General features: G+C 38.7%; 1 protein-coding gene and 1 pseudogene across 1 annotated transcript in view; both read right to left on the bottom strand.

The window, feature by feature from the left end:
• Positions 1-27,822, bottom strand: part of lsamp (limbic system associated membrane protein) — a 356,532-nt gene that overhangs the window by 83,777 nt on the left and 244,933 nt on the right. The gene's annotated exons all lie outside the window — the stretch shown is intronic.
• On the bottom strand, positions 17,039-17,156 carry LOC129407331 (5S ribosomal RNA; annotated as a pseudogene).

The following is a 27,822-nucleotide window of genomic DNA, read 5'->3' as shown; positions in this document are numbered from 1 at the left end:
CAATAAATATCATACTGTGAGAGTACCGTGAAAGTATCTTACAGAGAGACTTTGTTACATCTCTAGGGTAATGGTGACCAGATATTCATAAAAAAAAAAACTGGGACATCCCTGTTTTGGGTTGGTTGATAATAATAAAATTATGAAACAAGTGCGTAATTTAAGAAAACTGTTATGCACTTGGAACTAATAAGAGTCAGTATAGTCACATTTTCTTTGTGTTTTTGTCATTTTTAAGCAGCTTTTGTGCATTTTACCAAAACAAAGGACAGTGTATGCCTCTATTTACTGCTGATAGGGATCAAATTGGTCAAAAACCTAGGATATTTCCTGTATAAAACTGGGATAAATCACTAGTTTTTTACAAATCTGCTGGGGCAGAGGAAACTGCTCAAAACTGGGACTGTCCTGGGTAAATAGGAACGTCTGGTCACCCTACACTAGGTACAACTTTAAATAGTATCCTTTTCCTTCTAGACAAAAATAAGTTCACACACGTTTCCTATACTTTTTATGAGTATGCAGAAAAGTTTCGAAACAGGAGGTTGGGGATGCTGAAGGGGAAAGTGAATGTAATCGGCGCGCTGCATCTCCAAACCTCTGCAATGTGCTTGTGTTGATAAAAAATCGCTCTTTAGATTAGCTCTAAGCCGTGTAGCTGAGTCTTTGGTTGCATTCAAAGTGCTAAATCATGCACAATCCAGGATAACAGAGGCTTTTATTCTCCACTCAGCACATTACGCGAGGTGAAATCCACGCTTGATCTGTCAATTGTGCTGCTGACAGTTGCTTTATGATGAGTTTTGTCTGTATTGTAACAAACACAAGAGATTTCACAGGGAAAAATCAATGAGTTTGGCCACCCTCAAGCTATATTATATTATATTCTTGCAAAAGCATAATCCAAATAAAGCATGTAGTATGTCAACATATGTCGGCTTAATTTAAAGGTGCTCTATGTTACTTTTCTGGTAGAAGGTACACCTGTTTGGCACTACATTTCTAAACTTCACAATCTCCATCCAGAGATAAGCAGGTGGTTGCAGATCAGATGGGAGGTAATGCCAATCACAGTAAGAATGCATGTTTCTCTGGGTAGATTTTGAACAATAAAAACACCCACAATTGAATGAATGCTAGGGATGCCTTCTGGGAAACATTCCAGGCAAAGCAGTACCATCTCCATAGCAGATCTTCTACCAGAAAAGTGGCAAAGTGTATCTTTAAGTGCTCAATTTGTTTGTTTCTTTACCGTTTTCATTCTACAGATGACCCCCTGACAGTCAGTATCAATATTAATAAACATTTATAGAAGAGTATGATTACGTTTCACCATTGTGCTTGGATGAAACTACATACACAAAATCATGGTGGCGAGTTTTGACCTACAACAATGTGCTGCATACTTGAAGTTCCACAATTTTTAGAACACTGGGTCAACACTCATATTTGTAAGAGAGATAATTAAATGGAAGGATACTTAATTAATACCTTATTAATCCTTTTCATTTACATTGTTAAAGCAAATGTGGAGTATGTTCAAAAAAGACAGCTCTGACAAATGAGATGACCACACTAAATTTGTGTAAAAATATGACCAATTGTGGAGAAAGAAGTAAAAATTATAGTACAGATACTGGAGCAAAAGTAAAAAATATCACATTAAAAAATCTACATAAGTAAAAGTATAAAAGTACCCCTTTAAAAATGTAAATACTAAAAAGTAAAAGTCTTTTGTGCAGATTTTGTCTTACAAGGCTTCAAGTGTAGTGATTTTGATAAAGATTTGTGCTGAATTTTGTTCAACACAAACAATTAAAAAAAATTTTCTTACCTGTTTTTATTTGTGTGTTTTTGTCTGCTCAATACTACAAATGTAAAAAAAAACAAAAAACAACTAAACTTCAGCCTTTTCAGCAGATGTTAAACAACAGTGAAAAATAACTCTACTCCACTACATTTTTTTAAATAATTGAAAAGTAGACAGTACAGACACCTGCTCACAAATAAAGTAAAGTAAAAGTAAAATGTCCTTAAGTAAAGTACACATACATAAAGTGTATACCTAAGTACAGTACTAAACTACTTTTACTTTGTTATGTTCACCTATTGCCAATTTGCGATCTTTTTTCCAGTACTGCCATGGTGGACTCAATTGACCCATCCTGTCCACTCCATCCTGAAACATGGTAGGAAAAAGATAAAATGAGAGACATCACAACCTGTCTCCATATGTATTAATAGTACTGCAATGATTAATTAGGCACTAGATTTTGAGACTTTTTAATTAGTTATTTTCCTCATTGAGGGCTTTTGCATAGGCCATAGTTCATCAATCACCTAAACATTTAATTGCCCATTCACTCACACCACACTGGAAAGAGGAAAGGTGTAATATTCAAATGTCTACTTTTTGCTAACAAGCCCCGCTTCGGCTGCCAGCTTGTGCCAAAAAAGGGAAAAGGTGCTATACTTATAACAGCCTGTGGCATTAAGAAAACCCTATATTTCACACGAGTAGTAATTTCTTATCTTGGCTGTACGGATAACAAATCTTCCATGGTAACAGCGTCTTTTTCCTCAGAGTTTGACGTGCGCAGTATGGGGAGCATGCCAAAAAAAGTGAGGCGTATTTTGCATTCAAGTCATCAGATGATTTAGAGACTTTTGGAAACATACGCGCCATGATAATGAGAAAAACAAAGATGGCCAGACAAGCTAAATCCAAGGTTATAGATTCTAGGCAGGGAGCGCATGCAGCATCTCAGTGTAGTCCCATCCGTTCAATTGTGTAATACCACTTTCTGCCCTTTGCTCTACCGTTTCCAAATACCATCCCTCATTATGTCACTTTGTCTAGACAGAGGTTATTTGAGATCACTAGACTCTCAGCGCTACGCACACTTCAGACCCGTTTTATTCCTGACCATTTCCCATTTCTGCCCCACGTGAATCACCTCCGGTCTTATGCCAAACCTATTTTGTTTAGGAGCGCTGCTTCAGCAAAACTACAGTTCAAGGAAAGAGCAGAAAGTAGTGCAGACTTTAGAATATGCTTACAAAAGAGACTCAGGTTCTCACGCAGCCTGCGGTTTCACTTTGTACCACTAGATGGAGTCATGAGGTTCAAATGGAGAGAGGGTGAGACTGATATGAAAGTAAAAATCTGTTGGGCAGTTATAGCTGGTAGTGAATTATGCAATGTAAAACTACTTTGACTGCTGAAAAGTCTCTGTAGAAATAATTTTTAATTATTTTTAATAATCAAATTTTAATCTAGATTCAGTCATTTCTTCTCATAAATAAACTCCAGTCTTTTTAATTAAAATATCCACAGCCAATTCTCTGGACAGAAAAAAAAGACTTGAGTTAAATGATAATGATTAAACCTTTGAATTGTTGATGATCAAGGAATTGAGCTGTGTATTTGTTTTCAATGGCATCATGCTGGGGTGTTCTACATGCATGTTTATGGTTTCTGCAGCTACCATGGTGACACAATGCACAGATTAGCAAACACTATTAACTACTATTCTATTACTATACTATTAAACTATTATTCCTGTACCACTGTCACTTTGCATTCTACTGCGCATATCTCCTGCAGAAAAAGCCATTGTTCTGCTGCAAATAGTGAAATATTCAGATGAAAACGGTAATCGAGCAGCAGAAAGAAAGTTTGGAGTGAGCGAGAAACTTGTGAGGGACTGGCGGAAAGTGGGGATGGAGAACACAGCTTCATGGGAACCGGGCGGGTGCGCCATGCAACTTTTCTGGAAGTCACTAGATGAATCGACAAAGCCTGAACTTCAATGACAACCAAAATCCTGTCGGGATTCAGAAAGACTGGAATAACTCTAACTGAAACTGATGCTGAGTCTGAAGACAGCTACGCAGAAAAAGAAGTGGCGCTCCGTTTACATCATGGATCTATGGATTTATCTCCGGAGGTTGCGCAGAATTGACACCGAGGATGAAGAATTTAATGGATTTAGTGATTTGGAGTGAGATGGTGAGTTTGGTAAACTTCTGTTATGTTGATTATGCTATAATGATCTGAATAACTGTTAATATTTTATGTTAACATATTAATGCCTATTCAGCCTGTTGTTCTCTCTTCTGTTGTTATTACTATAACTTGCCTTTCAAGATGAAATGTGGGTTCCTGTTCTCTGATTTTATAAAATACATTTCCCCAAAAGGTGCGACCTATATATGTTTTTTTTTTCTTCATTGCACATTTTTTGGCTGGTGCGCCTTATACTCCAGAGAGACTTATAGTCTGGAAAATACAGTACACATTATAATAATTTACACATGGATTTACACATTTTCAGGAGCCTGTGAAGAATATGTTACACCACTGCTTTCACGGTCCCTTTTAGATGTTTGATTCTGAACAAAAAGGTGAGAGTGACCAACTGAAACCCTGTCTTTATTATACCTATATATACAGTATTATATATATATAAAGTGTAATCAACACAGTCGAATCATTTTAAAACAGTTTGAGCCTTTAAATGTACTAACACAACATGTGCTAATTCTTTCTCACCGCTCATCTTGAGAAATCCCCCGTGAATCCACTGCAAATGAATAGCGGGTAAGACATTAAAAGCCTCTATCAAATGACTCCCTGACTCACCGTGACATTCATATGGCCTTTTAACTGGATTCCCATAACACATTAGGCCCTCAGTCAGTGCAGTCCAGTCCAGCTCACACTGCTAACCAATCAATGCAACCCCACTGCCCTCAACATACAGCATCCTGCAAGATTAAAAAGCCAGACGTGAGTTGGCTGTAGTCGCTTTAAGTGCATGTATGTTTGAGTGCTGTGACCATTAGCAATTAGAAAAAACATGGATCTGTGGTTAGATGTAATTAACATTTAACCCAAGACCAAAGAGCGCTCCCCTCAGGATATAAAGAGACGATGACAGGGATTGACAATGACAAGGACGGACAGTGGTCAGTGATGTAAATGATGTCAAACTAATTATAGCCATGAAAGAAATGAAATACCGTAAGTATCATATAGCAGTGGCTGGTCGAAACGGTTAACACACAGCTAGAGACTAAATAGCACTGCAGATTACAGAAGTCCTACAAACTAATAAAGAAATTCATGCAAAGACGTCCTGTGATCTTTCGTGGACATAAAGTGATGTATAGAGATGAATACAACTCAGTACGGCAACGCTTTAAATCAGTTATGGTTCTCTCTTTTGGATCCTGTAGGGCATCTGGTGTACATGCAGAACATCACACCCTACAATACATAGGGGGAAACATATAGTATTGATCTTACATATTAAAGGTTCTTTATTATGCTAAATTGACTCTTGTGAGCTTTAAGCCATGTTAGAATGTTGTTATTTCATCAAAAACATATCTAAAGTTATGTTGTGTTTCATAAATCCTGCATATTTAGGCTTTCTCAAACAGAAAACCCTCTGTTCAACACGTTCAGTAGAATGATTTGGATGATTTCAGCCCTAGAAATGCCAATCCCTACCGAACTAAAGATAAAACAGTAGTTATTAATTTGAAAACTGACATTAAATGACATCACCAGGTGAAACAGAGCATTTTAAAGGGACAGTCTGTAATTTTGGACACAGGACCTCATTTCCTAGTGAGCCAGAGTGTTGGAAACGTGTGGAGACACTTTTTAAAATATTCCATCCAGTCCTTGTATTTGCAGAGGTCGCTGGTGCTAGGCTAGTGCATGTCAATGGCCATAGTTAGCCTGCCACTAAAAACACTCTTACCTACTCCACAAAACTCCCGAAGCAAATATATTATTACACCAGACTGTCGATGTAAATGTCTGTGTTGATAGAATAATATTTGAAATAAAACTAGCCTTGCATCACATGAATCGTCGCATGTTGAGGGACTATTTTCTTAGCAGCAGTGGAGTTTTATTTTGCCAGTAAGATAGGTGGTAGGTGATATCACTCCACCATTGCCAAGGTTTCTATGAGGAAGTACAACTCGCTGTTGCTGCTGCTCAGACATAAATCCTTCAAATGCAAGGTTGGTTTTACTTCTAAAATTATTCTATCTACACAGACATTTACATCGATAGTCTGGTGTAATAATTGTTTTGCCTCAGGTGCTTTATGGAGTGGCACGCTAACTATGGCCATTGACATGCACTGGCCTAGCCATGCAGCGACCTCTGCAAATACAAGGACTGGATGGAATATTTTAAAAAGTGTCTCCACATGTCTCCAAATCTCTGGCTCACTAGGAAATGAAGCCCTATGTCCAAAATTCCGGACTGTCCCTTTAAGCTTTGGAAATGTAGACAGACTAAGACAGACTATACTCAAACCTGCGTGAATGAAACAAAACATGACTGCAGGTATGTTTTTAATGAGGTAACAGTATTATAACATGGAGTCAATTTTGTGTAATATAGCATCTTTTTAAGTTCCATGGTGAGATGTTTTGTGTAAAGTGTAAATGCCTGCTGCTGTTGCATTATGTCTGGCGCTCTCCTGATGTGTGGTTGCCTCAGCAGCTCGTTGGGTTTGTAGATGTGAACAGCCAGCAGAGTGGTTAGCACCTGACACCCCAGTGTGAGCCCCCCCCACAGAGTCCCCCTTCCTCACACTGAGCTCCAGCTGCTCCTGTGTTCTGCTCAAGACATGACGTATACAAGGTGTGCTGTCAGGCTCCCCACCTTTACTTCACCCACACACTGCTTTAGCACCCAACTTTCTCAAAGAGTTATTGACACACTCTTCACATGACAATGCAATAGAACAGTGCAACATATTTCTGTCTATGCCAAGTCAATGTGCATATCAGTGAATACAGGATAAGGATAATACTGTACCTCTGTAAGTGTTAGTCACTCTCGTCCATACAGTAGACCATTGTTTCCCAAAGACTGGGTCGCGACACTCAGGTGGGTCACAAGAGATTTTTTTTGGGTCGCCTTGTCACAATCTACATGTAGGTCTGCAATATACAGTTCTAACACATGGGAATGTCTTTGAATGTATGCTTATTTTTTTCACTACTGCATATATGTGTGAATTGGGATTTTCTGTGCTCACAAAAATTAAGACAAAGCACAGAAACAAACTGAATGCTGTGCCTGATGTGCTGCTGCGTTCTCTTCTGGAAAAACAAATTGGCTACATTTGATGTCTAAATAGGCGACTTATGGATCCCTTTGATTGCTGGTTCAATGACTGTTGTTAAAACTTGAGTAATACTAATTGTTCAGAGAGACGGTCAACAATAAAATATCCTTATTAATGTTTAATAATGGTCAAATCCACCTTTATTTTGTGATTTAAGGTGAGTTATGAACAAAATAGCGAAGTAAAAACACCAGGATTATAGAGCGGGTTGATCTTAACATTTTAAGAAGATCAAACTGACGAAGCTCACTGCAGCAGTTATAAAGAGCGGAGACAATTTTTCAATGTAAAGTCAACTGATGAAGCCGGACGCGCCCCCATGCTTACTTCTTCCTATTTGGAACACGGAGGCCATTTATGTCATTTTTTATACACACATATATACACACACACACAGTTTATGGTCATGTTGATTAACTGACTAATCTGTCTTAGTTGGTTAATTGCTTTACTCAGAGAGAGATTGTCAGTTTATTTTGTTCTTTTTCTGTACAAATAAATATCACGTTTACTGATACTTTTCAATCAGTACGAAGCATTTTTTGCAGTTAATCCTGTGCATTTACTCGTCTGTGAGTGCAGTTTTGGTCAGATATTTGGTTAGACCAGGGGTGTCAAACTCATTTTGGTCCGGGGGCCGTATCCAACCTACTTTGATCCCAAAGGGGCCGGATTAGAAAACTCATGTCATATAAACCCCAAAAATGGAAATAAATTCAAATATTTGTGCAGAGAAATTCAAATCTATTACAGAAATCTTTTTTAATTGATGAACTCTTTCTTTTACACAATATTATAATATTATGAACAACCTGAAACTTAAAAAAAAAAAAAAATGCAATTTCAACACAATGTTTTAACATGAACTTGTATGAAAATAGGAATAAGTCAATTTTTCTTGGAAAATCCTGCACTCGGCTCCACTTTTCTCAGTCTTGACATTTTTCTGATGAGGGTGTCACGGTCAACAGTCAAAACGATCGTCCTTTAAGCGTTTGGAAAGAGACAAGTCTTCATTTGTGCTGCTCTGGTGGGAGGGGCCACGTACAGAGACGCTGGAGACGCTGCTGTGATAAACACCACAGAAAATTAACAAGATTTTAATAGAAAATATAATTAAAATATTTTAGTAGAAAATCAGCCGAGGGCCACATTAAAGGTCTTGGAGAGCCGGATCTGGCCCCCGGGCCTTATGTTTGACACCTGTGGGTTAGACCATTATTTTTTTTCCATTTTGAGAGATTTTGTCACATCCCCTCAGTCAATAGATCAGTGCACAGGTCATGTCTTTAATCAAGAAATCACTGGAATTAACAATATTGTATACATTACACAGAATTCACCTTCATTTTATATTTCTGTTCTATTTTGCGTGGTCCTGGCTTCAGTCCAGTTATGTCTTGATGTGGACTTGGTTTGGATCATGGTGTAATCCCAGTCGCATCCCAATTTTGATGTGGTGTCTGTGAAGTAACCACTCTCTCATTCTTACACCCTCTTTCTCTCCCTCTCTTTCTTTCTCCCTCACGCTTGTGTCTTGATGCTAGCCCTTGAGCTGCAGTCTAATGAGGAAGTTGCAGGATTTGGGTGCCTGTTCTCTAGCTCGGAGCGGAGATAACAAGCCCAGATGTTATTTACCGCAGTGACTGTTGCAGCAGACACAGCCATAGACAGCTCCCAAAGACCCTCCGTGGACCAAACAAATACATCCATTTTTTCCATTGGGTCCATGAACGTACTAGAGACACACTTGACAGCAGACACCACCAGCAGCCATGCCCTATACAACGGAGAGCTATACGATGTAATGAAGAACCATAAATTTTCTTCTCGGCACCAAGCAATCACTTTTTTGTGTATGAGAAACCTTTCTGGATTCCCTTCGGATGATATTGTTTTTATTACTATCCATATGCGTACCATAAAAAGATAACACCTGCCGTTAAAACTTTTACTGTATATAATTCTACCAGCAGGGTCATTCAGTTTAATCAACATTGTATACAATTTTGCCGACCTATTAACTTTCATAGCACACTGCATAATATTTTTTCAGACTCCCATAGCAATAAGCAGAGTTCACTATTCAATGGACATTTCAGCCTTGCACTTTGTAATTGGAAAAGAACTACAGCATATTTTACAAAAAGCTTTCAGACAGTCAAGTAATTCAACACTTCGATTAAAGGGCCCATATTTCACTACTTTCTGATTTATGTTATAATGTTTCTTCATCAAAAACAAACCTGAAGATGTGTTTAGTTTCATTCAAAGACTATTTAACGCACAAACCTTGCATCTAACTTGTGATGACATGTTGTAATACAGGAGGTGCTTCACTGTGTTTACATGCCAAACATCTTCACTAGAATCATTCGGTAATTTCAGCCTTGGAATACTGAGCAAAGGTAAAAGGCAGACTAATAGAAAAGGGTTACTCAAACACGTGTGAATGAAACAAAACACAACTCCAGGTTTGTTTTTGAAGACGCAACATGGTAAAACATGGCTTAAAGCTCACAAGAGTCAGTTTTGTGTATTATAGAACCTTTGAACTACCATGTTTTTGGTCAAACCGTGCACAAAAAGCACTACCACCTGACATTTCTAACAGTTGGTATCATGTTCACATTGATATTCTTTAGTTATCTTTTTTTTCACCATTTCAAAGTTTTCTCACGTACTGAATATTGAGCAGCATATTTCCAACAAAACAACATCCAAAGATTCAGCTGGATGGGAGATCACATGCTGGAATGGTGGACCGCTGGGAATACCAAGTGCCACACTGGGGCAGCATGGGCTATAATGGAAAGTGTTGCTGTGTCTTTAGGCAAAACACTTCACCCACCTTGCCTAGTATGAAAGTGGTGTGTGAGTATTGATTGTGGTCAGAAAGGTAGTCGGTGCAGATTGGCTGTCTTGCTTCCGTTGATCGACCCCAGGGCAGCTGTGGCTACAATAGTATCCTACCACCACCGCCACTACCACATATCGAATTGAGTGAATTAACAACACACTGTGAAGCACTTGAAGTGTCTTGAAATGTGCTATATAATCCCAGTGCATTATGTTTTTTATTAATAAGACAGATGCTCTATCTAAAGAAATCCTTTCTTCGTCTCTTTCTTACACATAGATTCTAACCATAGACTGTAAATGGACATAACTAGAGGTGGGGACTTTGTCTCAAGTCAGATTTGAGTCACTATTTTTAGGACTTGAGACTTGACGTGATAAAATGGACTAAGACTTAGGACTCGACTTAGACTTGAAGGTCATTGACTTGGGACTTGACTTGGACTTGAGGCCTGTGAATTGAGAAGACTTGAGAAGTTCTTTTAAATTTGAATGCTTTCGATTCTGAAGACATTTAAAAAAAGAAAAATTAACTAAATTATTTTCTACAACTCTTATATACTCTATAAATACTCATATATACATATACTATGACTTTTTAAGTACATTTATCTTAAAATTCATATAAACTGCAATAATCAAAGGCTATATTTGGTACTTTGTTTTAAAGACTTGAAATCACTTGAAGCTCAAAGCAGACGACTTGGACCTGACTTACTGACCAGTACTTTGAGACTCGACTTGTACTTGCCTGTCTTTGACTTGGGACTTGACTCGAACTTGAGGTCAAAGACTTGAGACTTACTTGAGACTTGCAAAACAAGGACTTGGTTCCACCTCTGGACATAACTAATCCACAAGCTGCTGTGTTCCAAATTAGAAAGTGAGTATGAGGGTGCTTCTGGCTCCATCTACTCTGGCTCCAATTGACTATATAACTGCTAGCATTGTGAGCTTCATTTGACTGAAGTCTATCGATATAGGTGACATCACACTCACTTAGTCCTCTTCTTTATACAGTCTGCAGTTCTATCACACCCAAATTAACATGTGCTGTGTAAAACCCTGCATCAGTGCCAGAGGCCATATGGTGCACCTCAGCAATACGGCAGACATCTGGAGACCTGTGGGCACAGTGAGAGAAAGATGCCAACCACTATCATGGCCAGCACTAAGGATCTGCACAAGCTTACAATCGTAAAAAAAAAATACAAAATCCAACCAGAAAATGTTGCTGACTGAAATCGAAGTCTGTTTCCAACACCTGTGACTTTAAACCATTTTATTTTCATTGAACCCATGAAAAAGCGAGACGGTTCAAGTCTGTTATGGAGGATGCACTTTGAGTTGACAGTACAGAGAAGTGAGAGCAGAGAGAGCACAGAGTGTTTGTGGAGGTGCCAAAGAACACTCAGAATCAGATCTGTCCCAGCATGCATCTGTGGAGGGGGCGTTGTCCCACATACACAACAGAAAAATAAACAGGTACAGAGTTCAAGAAGTGTCAATGCTTCAGGGGTAACAAATGGCTGCATAAAAGTTTCTTTGTATAAACCGCATCCAGATGAGATCACACATTCATAACCATCGTTAGTGTCAATTGCGTTTACCTTAGGAAGCACTTAGCACTTTAGAAATTTGAACTAGTTCAGCGAAATCTACAGTCTGTTTTGTGACCTATGCCAAACAATTTATTCAAGGTTCAAACTGAGATTTATGGTCCATTTTGGAGATGGCAAAAGCAATATTTATTTCTAGAAGTCAGTTAGGCCTGAGTTTGCTTTTTTAACGTTGCCTTTTCGATGAGTAGTATGAGTGGTATCATTTAAATTAGACATGGTTCTGTATGTTGTGCCAGATTTGCTGTTGTAAACATGGTCTCTAACCCTGGTGGATGAAGTCTGTTGCCCAAGAGTACATTAAGAGTCCACACCAGTATATAAATAACCAAACCACTGCTGCCCCACTATGGGATTTGGCATTCAGCGGTCTCAGTAACTAAGCCGATCCCGCTTGCCTTATGAGAGCAGACAAGGTCAAACATTTGATTATAGATTTGCCAAACTTCATAAATTACAATCATTTTTGCTCTCCATTTGGAAACTAAATGAGAATGGTTTAGCTATGAACCATGCACCCCTACAAAGCCGGCGAATTTGAAAACAGTCATAACTAGAGTTAAGTGAAGTACTGCAAGAGCTTTGGAATACAGAGCAGGGAAGAAGAAGAGACTCAACTAATAGAATATTTTGTCCTTTGAACTTCCATGTTTGGTGCTTTGCTCTGTTCAGGCCAAAGCTATAAAAGGGGGATCAAGGCCCAGCAGTCGGACTGACCTGAGCAGAGGCAGGTGAGACGAGAGGCAGCAGACACTTAGCAGGCGAGAGCTCGTGATGCTAATGTTAAACTAGACCTTGTACTCTACACTACACCCTCACTCTGGGTTATTAGTCTTCAGTCATCCTCAAGTGGGAACCCTTACAAAGCTATACAGGCTCCTCAAATTACATGATACACAGAGCCATGCATGATCGCAGTGAAAGCAATGGGACTCTATAGCAAAGCAAATTGTCAACTTCATTTGTGACTTGGGATAGGATAGCTTAATATTTCTGTATATTTATAAATAGAGTGGGCTGTTAATTATATGCAACTGTAAATTATAGCTTTGTTGATCCAAAATGTCAGTTTGTGAAGCATACCATTTATTTATATTTTTAATTAAGTTTCAGAATGAGGAAAATTTAGAACTATTTCCATAGCAATTAACACATCAAAACAAAATATTTTATCTTTGTAATGGAGGAGGCTGCAAACCCATTAATAGATTCATCCATATTCAGAACTGTATTAGAGAGACGTTTAGAAATTTAACACATCTCAAGCGGCAGTTACAAACTGACAATTTACACACAGTTTTTACAATGCAGTTTACACAATTTGGAGTTTTGACTCTTGTGAGCTTTTAAACATATTTGAATGTTGTTACCCCATCAATAACATTTGGAGTTCTGTTTTGTTTGAGTAACGCTTTATTATTAGTCTGTCTACATCTTCAAAGCTCAAAATGCAAAAAGTGACAGTTTTCATGTTAACAGCCGCCTTTTACCTTTTGTTCCATAGAGATTGGAAATTCAGATCTGAAAGCATCCAAATGATTCTAGTGAAGGTGTAAGTCCCCATCCACACTAGTTCGTATTCTAGTCGTTTTCGTTGTGGATACTGTGTTCGTGCACTTTAATCTGATGGAAAACAGCTCCAGAGACGGAACGATCTGGTGCCACCAGCTCCCATGAATTCATTTGAATACGGATCTGATGCAGCACTGTGTGGACGCCTGAAAAAGCTGATACGCTGATGTAGGTCTATGCACCGCAAAGTAATTCACCGCCAAAATGCTAAGAGACTAGACTATACGTCCATTCATATATGCGGTTTATGCGTATGACCTGCAGCCGTATAATCTTTGAAAAGTTTAACATGAACTACCTCCGAAGTGATAGAAGCACAGAACAGACTCACCATTAGCAGAACACCCCTCTGTCACAGAAAGAACACACATGGTCCACTGAGTCATGTCCTTTAGTCCGACAGAAGCTGGACTGCATCAGCGCACAATAGTGAGCTGTTTTTTGAGCGCTTAGTTTATGCAAATTAGCCATGCGGTTTTAAGTTTAGTTTCTGTAAAATGTAAACAAATATGCTCAACGCTGTGTGGATAGGGAAGGTTGCGGACACAGAAACGATGTGTCTGAATGCAAATTGTTTCCGATATGGTGATACAGTGATTCGTTTCAGTGTAAACATAGCCTAAGGGGTTTAAAAACAAAGTGGAACATAATGCGTACTGTTTTAGAAAAGAACTCAGCCTAAATATGCAGGATTTGTGTGTTTAACATGCGTGAACGAAACAAAACACAACTCCTAAGTCCTTTAAGCAGTCTATTACACCTAACAACATCCTTAATTTCCACCGACACCTCTGCCTCATCAATTCTCAAACCTGACCTCATCTTTCTCCCTATAGGCTAAGCTGGTTGTGCTTTAACTGCTCCACTCCATCTCACTCGCCTGATGCAGTGCTTGCACCCGCCCTGCCAAGACACTGTCCATCTCAGTGACAGGCGCGGGGTCAGTCCCAAGATGGAAAACAGTGGCTCCTATACATCTACACTGAGGGCCATAGGGAAAGATATAGCAGCAGTGTGGATCAGAGATTAGATGCTAGCCACAACTGATGGCCATAGCTTGCCTTGTTACACTGTGAGTTATGGTTTGGCCTGGCGAACCTGCAGCTTGTGTCAATACACTCTCTGTTGCCCGTGTCTGTGGATGGGCCCATTTAAATGCATGAAGCTCCGCATGCAGCCACTGTAAAGAAGATTAAAGGGACCACATTTTATTTTATTTCTGCTGTTTTCTTCAAGACAATCACATCAACTCAATAAAGCCAGTGCCTCGTCTCAGTCGATGCATTGAATTGAAAGGATATGAGAGAAAATCTTATTATAAATTCAGTGTGTAAGGTTGTAGGTTATGGAAATATATATATTTCAGAGCGCTTTTTTTTGTTTTTTTTAACGTAGATACTCCCTGAATATGAATATTATTGTGAGAAAAAAAATGTTGAAATACCAAGTAAAAAAGTTGGCTGAGCAACATTCCTAAAAATAAGTCTGAAGCCATGTAACAATGCTATTACCTCCTCAAAAAACATAGTTGGAGTTGTGTTTTGTTTCATTAATACATATTTGAGTTACTCTTTATTATTTGTCTGTCTACAACTCCAAGGCTCAGAATACTCTGTTCCACCTTGTGATGTCATGAGGCGGTAGTTTTCAAGCAGCTACATTTTACCTTAGTTCAGTACAGATTAGGGCTGCTCAGTTATGGAAAAAAATCTGTATCACGATTATTTTGGTCAATAGTGAAATAACGATTATTCAAGCAATTATTTTTTAGTTACACAATTCTCTCTCTCTCTCTCAAAAAAAAAAAAAAAAAAAAAAAAACACTTGATAATTTACACAGAACTTTCAAATTGAAAATGAATATAGGCTACAACTATGTACCTTAGAGCAGTTTTGCAATATATAAAACGATAATATAAAAAAAGTAAAATATAAATAAAATATAAAATATACTTTCAACATGAAATAAGGCATAGAAAAGCATGCCTAGGGTTCTATGTTTCACACTCACACCTGCACAACCAAAACGGGCCACAGCCGATGACGTCATCACGTTTGTTTAGATGTCGCACAGCAGAACTAATGCTTTTAACGAGAAAATAAGTCCTGCGGCAGAAATAACTGTTGAATAGAGAGGTAGACATGAGCCCTGCTGCTCTGTGAGATATAATCAGTACTGTAGCTCCCATTATGCACATTACACACAGCATGTGCTTGTGTGAATTTTTATAAAACTACAGTCGTCGCAACCCAGTCCTCACTTTTGCCGGCACGTAAATCATTTCAACTCGATTATATGAGTTTGGAGATGGTTTGACACACAAATTGAAATTGCGATCAAAATGAATTGCACAGCCTGGAAATTCCGCTCGAATTCAGCATAAATATGCAGGGTTTGTATGTTAAATGTTTGTGTGTTAAATGTGTGAAATAAAACACAGCTTCAGATATGTTTTTGATGAGGAAACAACATTACAACAGATCAGTGACAACCCTATTACCACTGAACCTGGTTATGTAGTTATAATTGACACTTGTTACATAATAATATGTAAATTTGCTTCAGGTACTGAGGTAAATGCTTCAACAAGGAAGAACTTGGCCACACAATGTCCGCTGTTCCTTTAAGATTGCCCCATTTAAATGCATGAAAGCCCTTCTTGTAACTAGCATAAAGAAGATTAAAGGACAGAGCATTTTATTTTATTTTTGGTTGCAAATCAAAGTAAATAAGCTCGGCAGCATCCCTCAGAAAAGGGAATGGTAAATTGTTGCTTTCATTAAAAACTTCAAGGAGTCATTTTTATTATGAGAGTTCAAAGGCAATGGGAAATGCCTGCAGCCCTATACTTTTACTTATCCAGGCGGGTAGCGACAGGAAATAATAGGCAAAGTGACAGCTCCATGTAATCTTGTCCCTGGGAGGGCCCTGTGTGGTCACCTGTCACGCTCACAGTGTAATCAGAGGGACAGGGCTTACGGCTGCTCCTCACTCAATCCCTTTAAGAGTTACAAAGGTTTACTGTGGACTTCAACACAGCACTTAAGAGTTTCTACAAAAACCCTGAAGATCTGGGACTAAAGTGGGGAGGTGTTATTTTGTGAGAACAAATAAAAAGGCTTGTTAAAGGACACATATGCACTTTTTGTATTGTAATAGTGTTTGGCATTTCATATTTTAGATGTTAAAAGTGCACTACGCAACTTCTGGTACTTGTCTCCAGGGGGATGTTATTTCTTTGCATGCAGAGTTCCACAGTATGGGAATAAATTTACTAAATCCATTGAGACGAGCAAATGACAATGTGAAATTACACTACAGATCTTTGGATGTTTTTTTTTTTTTAGCAATAACAGTTGAATAAATGAATGAGACAGATGAGTGTTACGCATGCTACGGAACTTTTATGACAAATCAATAACATCTCCAAGCAGTTGACAGACCCTCCACCAGAAATGCTACCCAGTGCACCTTTAAAATAATGCGCAAGAAGAAAACACACACGTTCCATTCATCTGTTTAAAGGTGCATTGTTTAACTTTTCTGGTGGAGGGTTTGTCATATTTTCTTCATGAAGATATTGTTGCTTTGTTCAGAATGTTTGGGAGTGAGTAAGTAAGCAAGTAAGTTTTTATTTATATAGCACTTTACACTTTACAAAGGATTATTCATTCACTCCAAACTGACGGAAGTGCGGCTGCCAATCTGCGCCATTGGTCCCTCCGACCACCACCCAACACTCATGCACACACCACTTTCATACAATGCAATGTGGGTGAAGTGCCTTGCCTAAAGACACAATGTCAGTTTTTGTGACTGGCGCCCCACTGTGGCACCTGATTTTCCCCATGGTCCCCCATCCATGTACTAACCAGACCCAGCCTTGCTTAACTTCTGAGATCTGATGGGATCAGGCTTTGGCAAGTCAGTGTGGCCAGTATGCCATTAAACCTTTCTATCTTCAAGGAGACCAAAACAGACCAAGTTACAAGTCAGATCTGTGGAGAGGCGACCCCGCTCACAGTCAAAATGCCTGTTTTTCTAGGTATTTTTGAGCCATCTGTAATTGAATACATGTAAGGTAGTGCTGTTTAATGTCATACTGTGAAACATTACAGGTAGAGCAGTTACATTTCCACAGAAACAAGCAAGTGACAGACCCTGACAGTGCCCCTTCAAGCAAATTGATTGGCATGCTATTTTGATGCAGAAATGCTTAGGATAAGTTTGCCAGTGATATTTGTGCTTAAAACAAGATTTTTTACCTTTGACCTCATGTGATTTTGAAAGCTCAGAGCACTCACCTCATAAACAGAACAAAAAATGTCAGTGTGAATGAAGCAGAATACAACTCCAGGTATGTTTTAGATAAAGGAACAATGTTACATGGCTAAAATATGTTATTCTTTAAGTAAAATAGTGAGTTTGCTAGCATCCATCCTTAAAAAATCCATTATAAACTAAGTAACAGCAGCCTGGCAGGAGATCTTGAGAAGGGTCCCTGGGTACAGCTCCTGACATGTTGCCTATTGCAGAATAAAATGGATGAGTCTAATGCAGAGAGCTAAAGTCCTCATGGGAACAACAAAATGTACTTCAAACTTTTTGACCTTATAGCCTCTTACATCATAAAAATCCCATGTGGACTAGAAAGGCACAAACTGTACTACTGAACTGACCAATAAATAAACATTGATTTTTTTTTTCTTTAGCAAACAGTTTCAAATGTCACTACAAATCTGAGAACAGACATCACTATAATAATAAAGTTGTAAAATGCCACATATAAGTGCAGAGTAAAAAGCTGCGTAGGACTAATCTGACTCCACGCAAAAACCCTAATACATCCAAGGTTATGGCTGAACTAAACACTAGCAGAGGTAGTAAATGAAACTCTTAACTTCAACTGTTCCAAACTAATTAAAACGATATTCTTCATAAAAGTTTCTGAGTGGAGTAAACACTTGGTTTTCATTTTGGCCTTGCTCCCTCTCCTTCTTGGCAAACAGGCGGCCCTTGAAACAGGAGCGTTGCCTTCAGCAGTTGGATGAAATTCGTCTTTTGTCGACAGGTTTTTGACATTATTTTGTTGCCCACGGTGAGATGAGAATTGCATTGATCCTTCTTCTTGGTTCCTTCTTTCTCATGTTTCTTTTAGACAGGTAAAGTGGGATCCAAAAGCCAACAAGCAGGGGACGTAACTCTGGCAGAGATACAAACTGTACACCCAAGTATGATTTTGAGCAATGTAGTTGTTATCGAATGACAAACAATTGTAAGCCGTAAGGAAGCATATGCAGTAAATGTATTACCTGCCAAGAGGCTCAGAGTCATTTACAGGGGAGTAGTGCGGTGACAGCATGATAGTGGATCTGTTATAGATGGTCGGAGGTTCAATTCCCAATCAAACCAGGTTGTACTGTGGGCAAGGCACTTTACCCACCTGTTATATTTTTCCATATTTTTCATGCTATAAGTTGCACTTTTTTCATGGTTTGGAAGGTCCTGAGTTATATATTAAACATTTCACACTGACTGCCAAGAGAGGGCACTCTAGGCCTGTGTGTCACTATCTTCTACTTTTATTACTCACGTACCACTGTCACTTCACCCTTTACTGCGCATGTCTCCTGCAGAAAAAGCCGCTGTCCTGCTGCAAGTAGTGAAATATGCAGCCGAAAACGGTAATCAAGCAGCAGAACGAAAGTTTGGAGTGAGCGAGAAACTTGTGAAGGACTGGTGGAAAGTGTGGACAGAGAACACAGCTTCATGGCTTCCGTCGGGAGTGTCTGCCATGCAACGTTCCTAGATGTCACTGGATGGATTGACAAAGCCTGGACTCATTGACAAGCAAAACCATCCTGTCAGGATTCAGAAAGACCAGAATAATTCTAACTGAAACTGATGCTGAGTCTGACGACAGCTAAGCAGAAGAGGAAGCGGCTCTTCGTTTACCTCCGGAGGTCACGGAGTTGCTCAGAAATGACAACGAGGATCAAGAATTCAATGGTTTCAGTGATCTGGAGTGGAACTGAGACTTTGGTACACTTGCTATGTTATGTTGTTTGTGCTCTAGACACCTATTCAGCCTGTTGTTCTCTATATAACTTGCCTTTCAAGATGAAATGCCGGTTCCTGGTCTCTGATTTTATAAAATAAATTTCCCCCCAAAACTGCGACTTATAATCCAGTGTGACTTATATATGTTTTTTTTTCCTTTTTCATTACGCATTTTTTGGCTGGTGCGACTCCGGAACAACTTATAGTCCAAAAAATACAGTATGAATGTGACATGAGCCTAAGCGTTAGGTGTGCTGGAGGGTTCAATTGGCAGCCTTGCTTCCATCAGTCTGCCCCAGGGCCCCACCAAGTATACAGTGTACAGTGTAAAGCTTTGAGAGGCTTCGACAAGCCTGTGAAGTGTATTACAAGTAGGGGTGTCAAATTATCGCGTTAACTGCGATTAATTAATTACAGTCATATTTAGCGCGTTATGTTTTTTAATCGCGTTAATCTCATTTTTAATCTCTAACTTTAGTGTTTCTGTATGTGAGTTTCTTTATTATAAAACCTGTTTTTATGTGTTGTTGGGACAACAACACACACACACACAAAACACATTTATACATTTTTTTATTTCGGTAATTCCACTCATTGCCGGAAACCCACACAAAACGCGCGCAGTAACAGTGATGTAAACGTCATGTTAACGTTGGCGGCGTCAGTCGCACAATGGACGAGGTCGAAGAGCCAGTAGAACAGAGGCAGCAGCGCACAGGTAAAAACGCATTCGTGTCTTGGAAATTATTCTCCCGACGTGAAATATAAAAGAAAATAACAAATATAATATCGCCTGAAAACAACCTGCATAGGCTCATGATGTCTGCACTACTGTCCTATAGTGACCTGCCACATGAGGGGACACGCACACAAACACACACAAACACAAACACACACAAACACAAACACAAACACACACAAACACACACAAACACAAACAACACACCACGCGGACCACGTTTCCTTCCGTAGACACTGCGCGGACACCGCTGTCCTCCCGTGAGCCGCGTGTGGATCGTGTTTTCTCGCGTACGCGGCGTAAACCGCGCTTCCTCCTGTGCGCCTCTAAACCAGAACTAACACCAAGACTAAAACCAGGACTAAACCAGGACTAAAACCAGGACTAAACCAGGAACTAAAACCAGAACTAAAACCAGAACTAAAACCAGGACTAAACCAGGTCTAAACCAGGTCTAAACCAGGACTAAACCAGGACTAAACCAGGACTAACACCAGGACTAACACCAGGACTAAACCAGAACTAACACCAGGACTAAAACCAGGATTAATCCATTCCAGGACTAAACTAGGACTAAAGTAGGTCTAAACCAGGTCTAAACCAGGACTAAAACCAGTGATCTCATATATATAAAGCATTTCTCTATCAATAATATTTTTTAATATGGTTAAGGAAAGACTGGACTTTTTATTGTCTTTAAGTAGACAAAAGTTATTATGTTCAGATTTCCTCATCTTTGCTACTTTACAACAAACAGTTTCTTATTCATGGAGACTTGGGCTCAACAGCCAATTTGAAGAGATTTGTTAAACAATAAATGACTTTATAAAGTCACTTTTTAAAATTTATATTAGTCTTTTGATCTGCCACAATAATGTAATAATGAATTTAAATGAAAATACCTCAAATTGAAGGCTTTTCTCAGCAATTTTTAGGTGAGATTAAAATGAGATTAATTAGATTAATTAATTACAGATCATAATTAATTAATCTCTAAATTTTTTTAATCGCATGACAGCACTAATTACAAGACCAACAAGATGTCTAATTACAGCATAAATAGTAGCTCTTGACAGTTCTCTCACCCAACAAAATGCATCTATTAGTCTCATTCACAAATACCGTAGTTGCTTTTACAAAAAATATTGTATGATGTAAAGTGCATTTTCCTGAACTGAAATAAAATGGGGACTAAGGTCTTGGGGTTTCGTAAAGGTAAAGAGTGTTCAAAAATAGATTCTGAACGCAAGGGGTATCACCTCTGTCTCGGCGTGTGCAGAGGTCAGAGGTCGCGGTGTAAAAAGGTGCAGAGTGGACAGTGATAGACGTCCTCCGGGCTCCAGTGAAAGGTTCAGATGGCCCCATGATACTGTGTAAAGGTCAGAGCTGCTTTGGCCTGAGAGCAGAGACATGCTCCAGACCAGACGCTGTGCTCTGGAGGAGTGTGAAGGAGAGCCAATGAGAGCGTCCTCGTGATCTGTACAAATATCACTGCATGACAAATACTCTAATAAGAAGTATGAAGATATGAATGAATGGATGAAGTGATAATAATGTGTTTAATTATCTAACTGCATGATTTAATTGGGATGATTTGTGATGTACTTTTGATACTTTGCAGTGGATGTCATTAACATTCCCTGGGGTGTGATTCTAACTGTGAGCACTGCTCTATCTGAGGCCTGTTAGACTTTAATCTGAGCTTTATTTGAACTCAATCTGATCAGAAAGAGCTGGTTTAGTTGGAACTACAACAAGTGAGATGATTTGTGCTTTTTAAACAAATCTCTCACACATAAACAGTTTTTCAGTTAGAAATCAAACTCCTAAACATGATCATGAACTTTCTGAAAACGTGTTGTTTAAATCCATTTAGTGTTTTTTCTTGTTCTAGTAACTGATCAGATCTGTGAAGTAGCGAATCCCACGCACTAACACATGATAATTTTGCAAAACAGACACATTTAATGCCATACTGTGGAACATTTCTAGCACCGCAACATCTCCACGAATAACAGCAGATGGCAGACCTCCCACCAGATGTTACAAAGTGCATTTCTAAAACAATATATGAATAAATGCCTCTAATAACGACATTAGAATACATCCTGATTTCCTCGAAACAATGTGCTTGTAGAAGGTTAAATCATTTCCATCACTGTCAGATTTGAGAAACTGAGACAAATAGCACCTGCATTTACATTTGCCTTTTCAAAGTGCCATTTAACCAGGCCCGTTGACAGCTGTGACGTGTGAGTAAAAATCAGGAGTCTTGTGTTGTGTAAATGGCTGCCCTGGTCTGATCTGTCAGTGTGCATGCTTCAGTGGAGTACATTAACATGTGTCACTTCTCTGTGGACACAACATGGTGGAATGGGGTCAGTGCAGCCAGGGAACATCTGCTTTCAACTCCTCTAACCAGCCCTCTCCTGCCTCCCTGACATTTATGAATGGATAATGCCACCCGCCGGGAAAGGGAACTCTGTACACAAGGTAGAAGTGTGGGTGACAAGTTAAAGATTCAAGAGCTGAGATGCATATATGGGTTAAACTGCAGGAAAACTGCCTTAAAGGGCACATATTACGCTATGTTCTGATCTGTTATAATTGTTTCCTCATCAAAAACATATCTGGAGTTGTGTTTTGTTTCATTCATATGTGTAACACACACTGCTCCACTGTGTTTTTAAACTCCATACACCTTCACTAGAATCATTTGGATCATTTTTGCCCCGGAAATGCCAATCTCTACTGAACTAAAGGTAAACGGTAGCTGCAAATCTACCTCTTCCTGACATCACAAGGTGGAACCAAGCATTTTGAGTTTTGGAAATGTGGACAGAGTAATGGTGCAGGATTACACAAACAAATGTGAAGCAACAAAACACAACTCCAAGCATGCTTTTGATGAAGTAACAATATTTTAACATGGCTAAAAGCTCACAAAAGTCAATTTTGCATAATATAAGACCTTTAAATAAGTATTGTAATATCCAAAATGTATCATTATGAGTTACAGAATTTTATTTAACAGTAAATTCCTGTTGTCAGGCTGGCACCACCTAGTGCCTCAGCTCAATTTCATTTCTCTCCAGAGACTAGGTCAGGAATCAAAATACACTAGATGGTTTGCCAGAACCCCGGAAGTGTAAGTTCGGGCACCAGCCAATCAGCGAAGAGCCAATAAATTCTGTGTTGATTAAGGATTTAAAGCCGGAAAGATAATGTTCTGTAAATTTTATCAAGGAGAAAGACGTTATTGCCCTTCTTCCTACGGGATTTGGGAAAAGCTTAATATACCAGTTAGCCCCATTAGTGGCACTTTAACATACGTCATGATCAAATAGCAGCAATTGGTTAAATAAAAAAAAAGTTCCCGCCTACCGTTGCGTGAACAAATTCTAATGCTGTGAGGTCAGACGGTTTCCACAGAGTGAAACTGGCTGATGCATCAGGCTAAACTTCCTGTACACCAATAATAAAATGATCAATAACTAAAAATATTGGCCTTATGTACTTTCAAATTCTAAAATTATTCTTATAACTGCTGTAACTGTTCACACATAGAGAGGAATACTACGCAGGCTACATAAATAACTATTGCAATGAAGTAAAAAAATACTAAATATATAATAAACTCACCTTTGTATCCCAATTTCCAGAGCCTTAATTCTAATTCCACTCTCACTAAATAAATAATATATGTTTAAGCAATAAACAGCCTGAATTTGCAGCAGTCTCAAACCTATTACATTTTGCCTAGTGTAGTGAGACAGACAGAAAATCAGTGCAAAAGACAGACTCACAGACCCACTGGCACACTCCCAGCACTCTACACTCTCCTCGAATCAACTGTGAGAAATTACTTGGACCCATGAAGAAACTGCAAATTAAAGATACACGGTGTAACTTTTCTAGTAGAGGGAACGTCACCTGCTTGACTCCATGTAGATGTTATTGTTTTTTTTGTTTTTTCCTGAAACGTTCTACAGTATGGCATTTCTTTTACCTATCTTCATTGAGACAAGCAGGCCACATCCTCAGGCCAAGTTACAGGTCAGATCTGTGGAGAAATGAGCCTGCTTACAGTAATAACACATGCTTTTTTTGCTGTAGTTTTGAAATAAATACATCTGCAATTGAATAAATACAAGATATACTGGTCCATTGCAAGACTATTTTTTGTCACGCATGTCAGAAAGTCAAACAAATATTATATAGACTTTAGAGAATTTTTTATGGTTGTGTGTTATAGATAATGAAAAAACTAAATTCATTCTGAGCAATCAATAATATCACCATGGAGACAAGGAGACAGCCGACCCTCCACCATAAAAGTTACACAGTGCTCTTTTAACAGAGTGTATAGCTGTAGCGATTAGCCTTGTGATTTGAGACATTGCACCGTGAAAGTGGAATTACTTGGTGGCCATGTTAGCTTTTATTTCCCCAGAATTGTCACATTAATTGAATTGTGACTGCTTTAGAGTGAGGGGTCTGATAACATGCAGTATTTTATTATACCAGGGTCAGCAATACATGAGTGGAGTTAGTGGGCTAAATGAACTAAAACTTCCTTTCCAATGGGACTGGGAAAAATAGCTCATAAGATGAATGAATGGCTCCCTAGTTTGTGCGTTTTATGAAATACATTTGCATAGCATCTCAGAATGTGCTGAACAAGCTCAAATATTAGTGCAGCTTATATAAAGGACCAGGCATAACATTGTACTGGGACTAAGCCTATTTCCCATTGGTCATTCCTTTTAAAAATTTAATCTCTGGTCATAACACTGAATCACCGTATGGAAATGAAAAAGTCTTCTAAAAATAGTAAAGCAATATAATGCAAATCTTTCTATATATGACAACATACACTGGCAGTCAAAAGTACCATCTCAGTCAATGTTTTTTCCTATATGTTTACCACTTTAGATGTTTTATATACATATATTTATGTGTGGAATTATGTAGCCAAGAAAATAAAGTTTAACAAGTGCATCTTCTTGTGGTTTAGATGTAAACCGCAGTCAGTTGTAAAGCATTCTTTACATATCTCCACACACCATTTGTATAATGCAAATGCCCCTCATTAAGGCTTTACAGTGGCATCTATGTAAAGAGGAAATGCGTGATTTTTTCCCAAATGGAGGAAAGTGTATGCATTTTGCCATCTGTGCTTTAGGAGCAGTACAGTATCCTTGTGAGTGCCAAGTACTTTATGTTGGCTGCAGACAGGAACAGAATGCAAATGAACATGTAAACACACTGACTGTTTGGCCTGTAGTAGCACCATCAAGCTGCACATCTACAAAGTCAACTTCTCCATGTTTGAGCAAATGGGGAAATATTTAAAGGTGTAACTTTTCTGGGGAAGGGTTTGTTGAATGCTTTGCTTCATGGAGATGTTATTGCTTTGTCTGGGATGTATTTCATGAAACTTTCTGTCTTCATGGAGACCAAACCAGACCAAGATACAGGTCAGATCTGTGAAGGCAACCCTGCTCACATTTAGAATGCTTTTTTTTTTTTTTTTTTTGAGCTATAAAATCACATGTAGCAGAATAAATGTAAGGTAGAACTGTTCCAGGCAGAGCAGTTAGATATCCATAGAAACAAGCATGTGACGGAAAAATTACATAGTTCACCTTCAACGTGAACTTCATACAAACTTTAAAAAAATAAAATAAAATGTTTGCAGTACGGATGATTTTTAATAGGGGTGATTTTTAGTTCAAGTATGAAGCATGTCTGTTATGTCTTTGTCTATACCGCTCCAGAAGCTACTGGGAATTGCAGTGGTTCTCTCATTAAAATGATACAAAGAAAAAGGTTATGTTTGTTGCCGTAGCTCCTTGAAATAAATGGCACTTCTGGAGAGGAAATTATGCGCTCTCTGTTTTCTTGGCAAAAATATATTAGCAGTTTTTCAATTTGGTTCAAGTATAAGTTGTTTGTTGATGATTCCTGAAGCGTTGAATTTGAATGATGGTTACATGGCCATCTGCCTCAGAATACAGTGCCAATTTAAGAACAATATTTCTGTCCATATGAGTGAAGAAGAACTCAAATTTGAAATGTGAAAAAGGTCTTCAAATCATTAAAATTTTACACTGCCAGTTGAATTATATTTAATATTTTTTCAGAGGTTTTGTATAGTTTTGGTGAAGTTATAGTTTTACTTTCTGGAACAACCATAAAAAGTTAGTTAACCACAACAAAGTGTCTAAATTGCATTATGACTAAGCAAATTAAAATAAATTACAACACCTTTATTTTGTTAAATTAAGGTTTAAAGTATCTCTGCATTTTGGACACAAGTTTCCGTATAGGTAGTGGGATTCCATTTCTGTATTTTTGTACTTTTTTCCTACAAACTGCCACTTAACTTCTGCTACGTTCAGACTGCAGGGCTTAACGCTCAATTCCGATTTTTTTGTGAAATCCGATGTTTTTGCGAGATCGTTCACATTTCCAATTAAATACGACTTGTATGTGACTCCAGTGTGAACAGTAAACGGCCAGAAAGTGTCCCGCATGCGCAATGGAGGACATGATGACGTCAACAGCAGCGAGCGTGCTCTGTGTTTACGGAAGTTGTTCAAACATGGACGCGAGCATTGAGCACCTGGAAGATTTTAAAGTTCCTCTCGTACCGGAGCCAGAACATGAACAACTTACTTGTTTTAAGAAGGAGATTGAGAAGGAGAAGGACGAGGTTTTTGGCCGTGGCATTTTGTGGGGCAGCGGCAGCAACGTCCGTTGAAAGGAACGTGTGGATGTGGAGACGTAGCCAAGAATGGTGAGTGGCGATGTGCTTCGCTTCAGTGACATGGAGTTCATTAACAATTTTCGCCTACTTCAGCGCAGAATAGTGACATTTTTGGCTTGTTGATAACGTGTCGGATGAATGCGCTTTGGCCGTTCAGACTGAAGTCGCATGTCAAAAGATCGGATATGTATCGGTTTTAGGACCACATATCCAAGTGGCCTGGGTCGCATTTTAAAAAATTCGGATCTGTGTTGTCATTAAAAGATCAGATACAGGTCGCACAGGGGCCAAAAAAATCGGATTTGGGTCACTTCAGGCTGCAGTCTGAACGTAGCCTTTGATACATATTTACCGTGGGCACAAACCCCATGAAAAGTAAAGTATAGAATACTGGTGAATTTCTTAGCTCAGTATCATATTTATAAACCAGCATTTTTAATCAAGCTAAATTTGATTAAGTTTTATTAAGTCTAGATCATTTAAATGGGAGTTTATTACAATGTTTAGTTATAATCAAGTGTATTCCTGTGTAAATCACCCTAGACACTAATACAGTCCACTCCATTGCATCTAATTCTTGTATTGTACGAGCTGTCGACTCAACTTAAACCTGCCTCTTGTAAAAAAAAGTTTGTCATATTATTGGGATTCCTGTCACTGACCCTGGCTTTCAGTAGCTCTCACCACAGCCCTGCGAAAATAACCTGCGATCTTCTTCACCCGAGAATTTACTCTGTCTGATCATTTGTTTTCCAATTACGCGTGTGTCCCCGCGAGCAGAAAATTGTCAGCTTTGGTTACGTGAACCTGATCATGGCTCTGTAACCAGGGGCAATGTCTGCAGCTCCAAACGCTTTCACAGCCATTAAAAGATGAAGGAGGGAGAGTGATCAGCCCTACTGGAGTTGATTGGGTTTTCAGTGTCATGAAATATACAGCACATACATTTTTGTTCGATGTTTGTGTGGAAGTTATATTAAACAGGTTAAAGGGTACATATTAAAATATTTTAATGTTGTTTCCTCATCAAAAACAGA

The sequence above is a fragment of the Boleophthalmus pectinirostris genome, unplaced genomic scaffold (assembly GCF_026225935.1).
Source record: "Boleophthalmus pectinirostris isolate CB_2022bp ecotype Guang Dong unplaced genomic scaffold, ASM2622593v1 HiC_scaffold_9, whole genome shotgun sequence".
Lineage (NCBI taxonomy): Eukaryota > Metazoa > Chordata > Actinopteri > Gobiiformes > Gobiidae > Boleophthalmus > Boleophthalmus pectinirostris.
Note: the sequence above shows the minus strand (reverse complement) of the source record. Positions and strands in the feature narration are given on the sequence as shown.